Source organism: Triturus cristatus, chromosome 4_1 (assembly GCF_964204655.1).
Source record: "Triturus cristatus chromosome 4_1, aTriCri1.1, whole genome shotgun sequence".
Lineage (NCBI taxonomy): Eukaryota > Metazoa > Chordata > Amphibia > Caudata > Salamandridae > Triturus > Triturus cristatus.
In genome coordinates this window covers 858,746,328-858,753,088 of record NC_140585.1, presented here as the reverse complement: position 1 = coordinate 858,753,088, position 6,761 = coordinate 858,746,328, and the positions used below count along the sequence as shown (strand labels likewise).

Here is a 6,761-nt window from a genome sequence, read left to right as displayed (position 1 = left end):
GTACTGACTATTGTATGTTTTGTCAGGTACTCCAGAGTCCACAAAATGTCTACTCGGAGTCCCCCTCTGACACTGCCTACGTGTGCTAGATGATGGTATCAAGAACAGAGCCAGCATGCAGGCCAGAGTGCAGTCTCATTTGTATTTCTTGCTAACTTGTGTAACAAGAGTAGGATACTAAAAATGAATATGCCATACATACTTCAGTATTTTATTAATTTCTTTTATGATGCTTCTTGGGTTCCAGTGACATGGTGTGTGGCATGCCCTACAAATGTTACAGTTGCTAAGATGAAGGTTGTTCCACGTTTGAAAAACTTGCTGACTGGAAAATCGGCTAAGGGTGTGCAACACTGTCTCTCTCTCTGCAGTGCATATTGCATTATTTCACACCCTTACAAATAGACAATCTACAACTCTCCTCCTGCATAGAGTCTAGCCTTACATTCACAGACAGAATTCACCAAAGAGTGGTTGTGTCTCTGGAGAGGCAGTGGCATGGTTATCTAGTTCTACATCAGCAGGAGGCAAGACAGCATATTTGCCTGGCAGGAAGGACTGAAGTCTAGTGTGGCGTGCTTGTGGCCACAGAAGCCTTAAAGCATTTCCGCTAGCACCAGGCTGCTCTGAACATAGGTTGTTGAGCTGAAGGTCTGAAAGTCGGAGTAACGTGGTATGCAGGATCAGTGACGCCAGATGGATCAAGGGCAGGATGTCGGGCATTCGATCTCTCTTCTTTTGACTTCCATACAAGGAAGATGTGATTTTCCTGTGAAGGTGATTGTGGTTAGATGTAGAAAACAGAACTAACTTGGAATTGACTATCTCCGTGAAAAATTCCTCCATTAGGAAAAGGATCTTAAAGCATACCCTGGTCGGATGCAACAAGCTTCCTCGGGCTGTGTAACTGGCAGATGCCCTGTGCAGGCCTTCACTGTGCTTTACCCTTGAGTAGGTGCAGGGCAAAAACACGTTCAGAACAGATGTGCTCCGGTGTGGCCTAATGGTGGACAAAAGACCTCTGCGGGATCTAGGACGGGCAGCCTGTTACTCACAACCATCAAGATCAACAGCCTGCTTAAACAGAATCCATGAACTGCAGTCCTCAAGGTCAATGAACTCCAGCAGAAGCCCTTAGACGGTCTTTGCAGCAGCTTGCACCTGCAATAGTCACACAAGACTGTGCACATACGGTGTAACTGTGTAGGCACTCCACAGCCGTTGGCCACTGTGACAAGAGCTTCAATCTTGGAGCCTCATGGAGGTTTTCGTATGTGGTCCTTATCACTTTGTCCAATTTCAGTGATAATTCAGGAGCCCGGCTTGAGTACCACAGATATGTAAAGAGAGAAAATCATGTTAGCGGATTAATTACATCAATGTCAGTAAAAACACCAAAGAAAATCAACCAGGTGTCATGGAAACTTGAAAATGGGTAAAGATCTATAAATTGAAGGCAACATTTCAGACTTGGACTTCAGTCTAGGGACAAAGAAACTATAAAACACTTTTAAAAGCAGTACAAGTTATTCACACGGAGAAAGAAGAAGGGATTCAGATGCTAGTCAGTACTGCTAGTGAGGGTTGGCAGCAGTAGAATTGATTAATACTTGCAAAACAAACTGTTAGTTATTCACTTAGCTTTCACATCACCTCACAATGGGAGGTTTGAGAGACACATACCAGTAGCAGAAGGACCACCTTCTCCTTTTGCCTATTCCCCATTCCCCCGCTTAACTTTTAACTTTTATCCTCATGCTTGCCAGTGTAGACAGAGATGATGTAGAGCACTAGGAGCTCTTGCCATTTTACCACAGCGAAAATAGAGGGTCTGGACAATGTGTTGGATGTGTGTTAGTGCAGATGGAGGAGGGCAACAGCTTAGGGTGTGTCGGCGGGTTGATCCTTGGCTTCATTGTGTGTTTATTGGGTGTGTATTTATCTCCATATTGTGTTGTTCTGCTGTGTGTGTTTTAGTGTGTACCGAACTTCATGCAGGGCTTGTGTTTATGTGTAGTAGGTGGGCGTATGTGGAGTGTACCCAAAGCAATTATTCAAAAGAGCTTATAAAAGAGCTAAATATTATAACAGACAATCTTAAAGGAGAAACAGAGGAATATGGATGAGAATAAAAGGATAACGTGTGTAACAAATTTGACTAATATGAGCAACAAAAAAATCTGATCAATAGAAATTGTTCGCTTCTTAATGAAATAGAGGGTATACGATTGGATAAGCCCTTATTTGCATATAGAACAAACAGAACTATTAGACACCATCTTGTACACACATATAGAGAGAAGCAAGGCACATAAGTGTTATTGAAGGTACCAGGTTGGTTGCTGGCCTGTAATGGGGAGCTGTGTTTCCTTCTTTTAAAGCACCATTAAAGAACTTTGAAAATTAGTGATGGCTACAAACAGACCCACTGGAGTAAGGAACTACCAGCCCCATCATGCTTTGTGCAAGCAAGGAGATTTGCCGGCCCACTTGGGGCGTGACTTGTATAAATGGAGGGAAAATGCTGGCAGAAATGTTTGGCCGTCCTGGTTTGCAGTTGGCGTTGATGAAGGGCGCAAGCCAGAAACGCGTCGTATTAAACTGCTGGACAGTGTGTTTTTTTAACAAATCAGCTCCTGTGTCTGCTTACTTCCTGGGAGTGCATCTCACAATGAGGCAAACTCTTTCAATTCAGTATTTCGGCCCACCCAGGTCGAGAGAAGCACCACCGCAAGATCCCAAGGGGGGGGCCGCCGCTGTTTTCATATTGACTGCGGGCGGAACAGGAGGAGCGTCCTGCAATGGGCAGCTGTGTTTCCTTGTTTTAAAGCTCCATTAAAGAACTTTGAAAACTAGTGATGGCTAAGAACAGACCCACTGGGGTAAGGAACTACCAGCTCCATCATGCTTTGTGCAGGGAAGGAGATTTGCCGGCCCACTTGGGGCATGACTTGTATAAATGGAGGGAAAATGCTGGCAGAAATGTTTGGTCGGCCTGGTTTGCGGTTGGCTTTGATGAAGGGCGCAAGCCCGAGAGGCGTCGTATTAAACTGCTGGACAGTGTGTTTTTTAAACAAATCCTCCTGTGTCTGCTTACTTCCTGGGAGTGCATCTCACAATGAGGCAAACTCTTTTAATATGATATATATATATATATGTACACACACATACATACATACACATATACATACATACATATATATCCAGGCTCCGGCTCGACCTTCATATGAGAGGCACTCTGACAAAAACACGGAGCTTCAAGTTTAAGTTCATTAAAAGGTACGTAAGACGCCAGCATGCTGATCTCCTTTGCAGCCGTAACACCTGTGCTGCCTGACGCGTTTCGAAGCTGTAGGTGAAATGGAGTAAAGTACATTACCTAGTTATAGTTTGGACCTAGTTTCCGACAAAAAGTTTTTTTTGATTTGCCAATAACTTTGGTGCCATTTGACGAATCTTCACGAAATTTTCAAAATGAATGGCCCACTCACTATAGCTGCTGTGTTAAACTTTTCTGGGTGATTAGTCAAGCGGGGGATGAGAAAAAGGGGGTCCCAAAAGGTGTTTTCTCCATGTTAATTTCCATAGGAAACTTTAGACATGGCTACAGTCCAAACTGCTGAACGGAATTACACCAAATTTGGCAAAAAGGTAGCTCTTGGTACAGAAAGCACACTTTTTGTTAAATGGTGTAAATCCGTTCAGTAGTTCCTAAGAAATGTAAACTTTTCTCAGATATACAAGTGGATACACGGAGGATTCACAAACCCTCCCGATCTCTAGCCTGCAATCTGATTGCCTCCCACCAGTCACAAGAAAAAAGGTAAAAAGGTAAAAAAAACATGAAAAAACACGATAAGGGGCCAAGGTAGAAACACATGACAGCCCCGGGGACTGCCACCTTGCCGTGGCTTATTCACTGAATGTAGGAGGGGGGCTAAGAGGCCCCCCATAGCCCCAGAGACAGCCACCTCCCCGGGGCTATAGTGATAAAAAAATGCGTGGGGGCTTCTGCACCCCCATGAAGACCCGGGGACCGCCACCTCCCCGCTCGGGCTATGGTAAATGCGGGGGGACTCCTGCCCCCCCATGCAGCCCTGGGGACTGCCACCTCCATGGGGCTATATGATAATTTTGCGAGGGGGTCCTGCCCCCCCACAGCCCCGGGGACCTCCACCTCCCTGGGGCTACTTTCAAAATTGTGGGAGGGCCGCGCGGCCCCACCTCCTGGAGCTGTGAATGGCCCTGGGAACCACACAGCCCCCCTTCCTAAAATAAAATGTAAAAAACGAAGCTGGCAGCTCACCAGAGGCCCTGCCCCCTCTCTGCACTAATCTACAAACGCGCTTCCTGAAGCTCTCTTGGTTGTGGGATGAAGTCCCCTTCGCTGCTGAGGGTCCTTAGGGGCCAACTAGCCCACCTGTGGAGAAAGGGTGTGTGGCCTGCGATCACCTCTCAGCAATCCCACTGTGTGGGGTTACTGGAGGTAACAGGTAGGCTAGTTGGCCCCTAAGGACCCCCAGCAGTGAAGGGGACTTCATCCCCCAACAAAGTGCGCGCCAGGAGGCGCATTTGCAGACGGGTGGAGAAAGAGGGCGTGGCCTGGTATCAAATTTCAGCAATCCTACTGTGTGGGACTTACTGGAGGTAAAAGAAGGGGTAGATGGCCCACAAGACGTCCTTGGGGCCAACTATCTCTCTTGTTACCTCCAGTAAGTCCCACACAGTGGAATTGCTATGAGATCTTCGGAGGCCACATACCCTTTCTCCACCACTCTGCAAACGCACCTCCTGGCGCCTTACTGGTTGGGGGATGAAGTCCACTTTACTCCAGAGAGACCTTGGGGGCCAAGAGGCCCTCCTGGTACCTCCTGTAAGTCCTACACAGCGGTCCAAGTCATGAGTAATGTAATTTGTGACATCATCAGCAGTGCATTATGGGGGCGCGAATAATAGTTAGCTCAGCCAACTAGGACGACTGAGTTTCAAAGGTTTTGTACACGTGAAATGTCAGCCTAACTATAACGTTCCTGTAACCTGTTTTTTTCTGTTAATATATAAAAAAATTATTTAAAAAAAAAATATATATATATATATTCACTGAAAAAACCATAGGTTTCAGACACGTTATAGTTAGAAATTAGCATTTAAAAAACCTTAGAAATTCACTGTAAAAAAACATAGGTTTCAGGGGCGTTATAGTTAGTTGGACATTTCACTCGTACAAAACCATTGAAATTCCCCCGTTACAGTTAGTTCAGCTAACTATAACTCGCGCGCCCGCAATCCACTGCTGCTGACGTCACAAATTACATTACTCATGACATGGTCAGTGACATCACTCATGACATCACTGATGACATCTCAAATGACGTCACTGATGACATCACTGATGACATCATCCAGTGAATGTGTGTTTTTCTGAAAATTAAATATGTTTTATATATGTATATCTCAAGGTCGATGGAAGAATAAATGGGTATATAAGTGTCTAAATGGATGATTTTTGTTTTTTAAATTGATTGTATAACTGACTGATTAAGTGCATCTTAGTGAATACATGGGTTAGTGAGTAATGTTTAAATATATAAATATCTGTATCAGTCTCTCGCTTTGTGTATAAGTGGCTGCATGGGTTGGTGAGTAGCTACATGAGTGTCTATGTAGGTTATTAGTTGTTTTTTTGAGTATCAGTATGAGTGTCTGAGTATCTGTATTTTTCGGTGGGGGATATTACGTAGTGTATAGATGCATGAACGAGTGACTCACTGTTTGTATGTGTAGAAGACAGCATGTGTGCAGGACTGTATGGGTGTGTTAGTGAGTGAATGACTGTCTCAATAGTGTCTTTATGAGTAACTACATATGTTTTAAAGTAGTATATATGTGAGAGTGAGAGATTGGAAGAGTTCCTGTATAAATTAGTGTGTGTTTCTATAAGTGATTGCTTAAGAGAGTAAGTATGTGTAAGTTTCTGTAGCAGTAAGTGTGGTGGTGGGTGTATAACTGTATATGCAATTTAATGGATGTTTGATATTTTGCATGTGTGACTATGTGTGTGAGTAACTCTATGGATGAGTGTCAGTGTGTAACAGGATGCATAGGTGTATGAGTACATATGATGAGTAGGTACTTGTATGAGTGACTGTATAGGACTGTTGGTGAATGAGTGGATGTGTGTGTAGATTTTGGAATTACTGAATGGGTATGGTGTAACTGGTATTGGTATGTCCATTCTTTTGAAAATGTTAGTTTCTATTTTTGAGTGTGTTTATCAAAGGTTATATTAGGGTGAGAGGAGGTCTGCCACTCTATCACAAGGATGATGTCATCAGTGATGTCATCAGTGATGTCATTTGAGATGTCATCAGTGATGTTATGAGTGATGTCACTGACCATGTCATGAGTTATGTAATATGTGACGTCATCAGCAGTGCATTGCGGGTGCGCGAGTTATAGTTAGCTGAACTAACTTTAACGGGGGAATTCCAATGGTTTTGTACGAGTGAAATGTCCAGCTAACTATAACGCCCCTGAAACCTATGGTTTTTTCAGTTAATTTCAAAGGTTTTTTAAATGCTAGTTTCTAACTATGCCTACAGAGGTAGGACATGTGAAGAAAGAAGAAAGAAGAAAAAACACACAGAAAGAAGAAATGCAGAAAGAAGCAACAGAAGTCCTCAAAGACAAAGAAAAGTGCAGGAAGAAGGAAGACATGCAGAAAGAATAAACAGAAAAGCAGAAATAGGCCTTGTTGCAAA

General features: G+C 43.8%; 1 protein-coding gene across 2 annotated transcripts in view; it reads right to left on the bottom strand.

Annotated features, from left to right (window-relative positions):
- Positions 1-202: 202 nt before the first annotated feature.
- Positions 203-6,761, bottom strand: part of ANKRD16 (ankyrin repeat domain 16) — a 213,727-nt gene continuing 207,168 nt past the window's right edge. For both annotated transcript variants that reach the window (XM_085653567.1, XM_085653568.1), the window contains one exon: positions 203-1,322. The gene's annotated coding sequence lies outside the window, so the exon portion shown is untranslated. The remainder of the gene's footprint in view (positions 1,323-6,761) is intronic.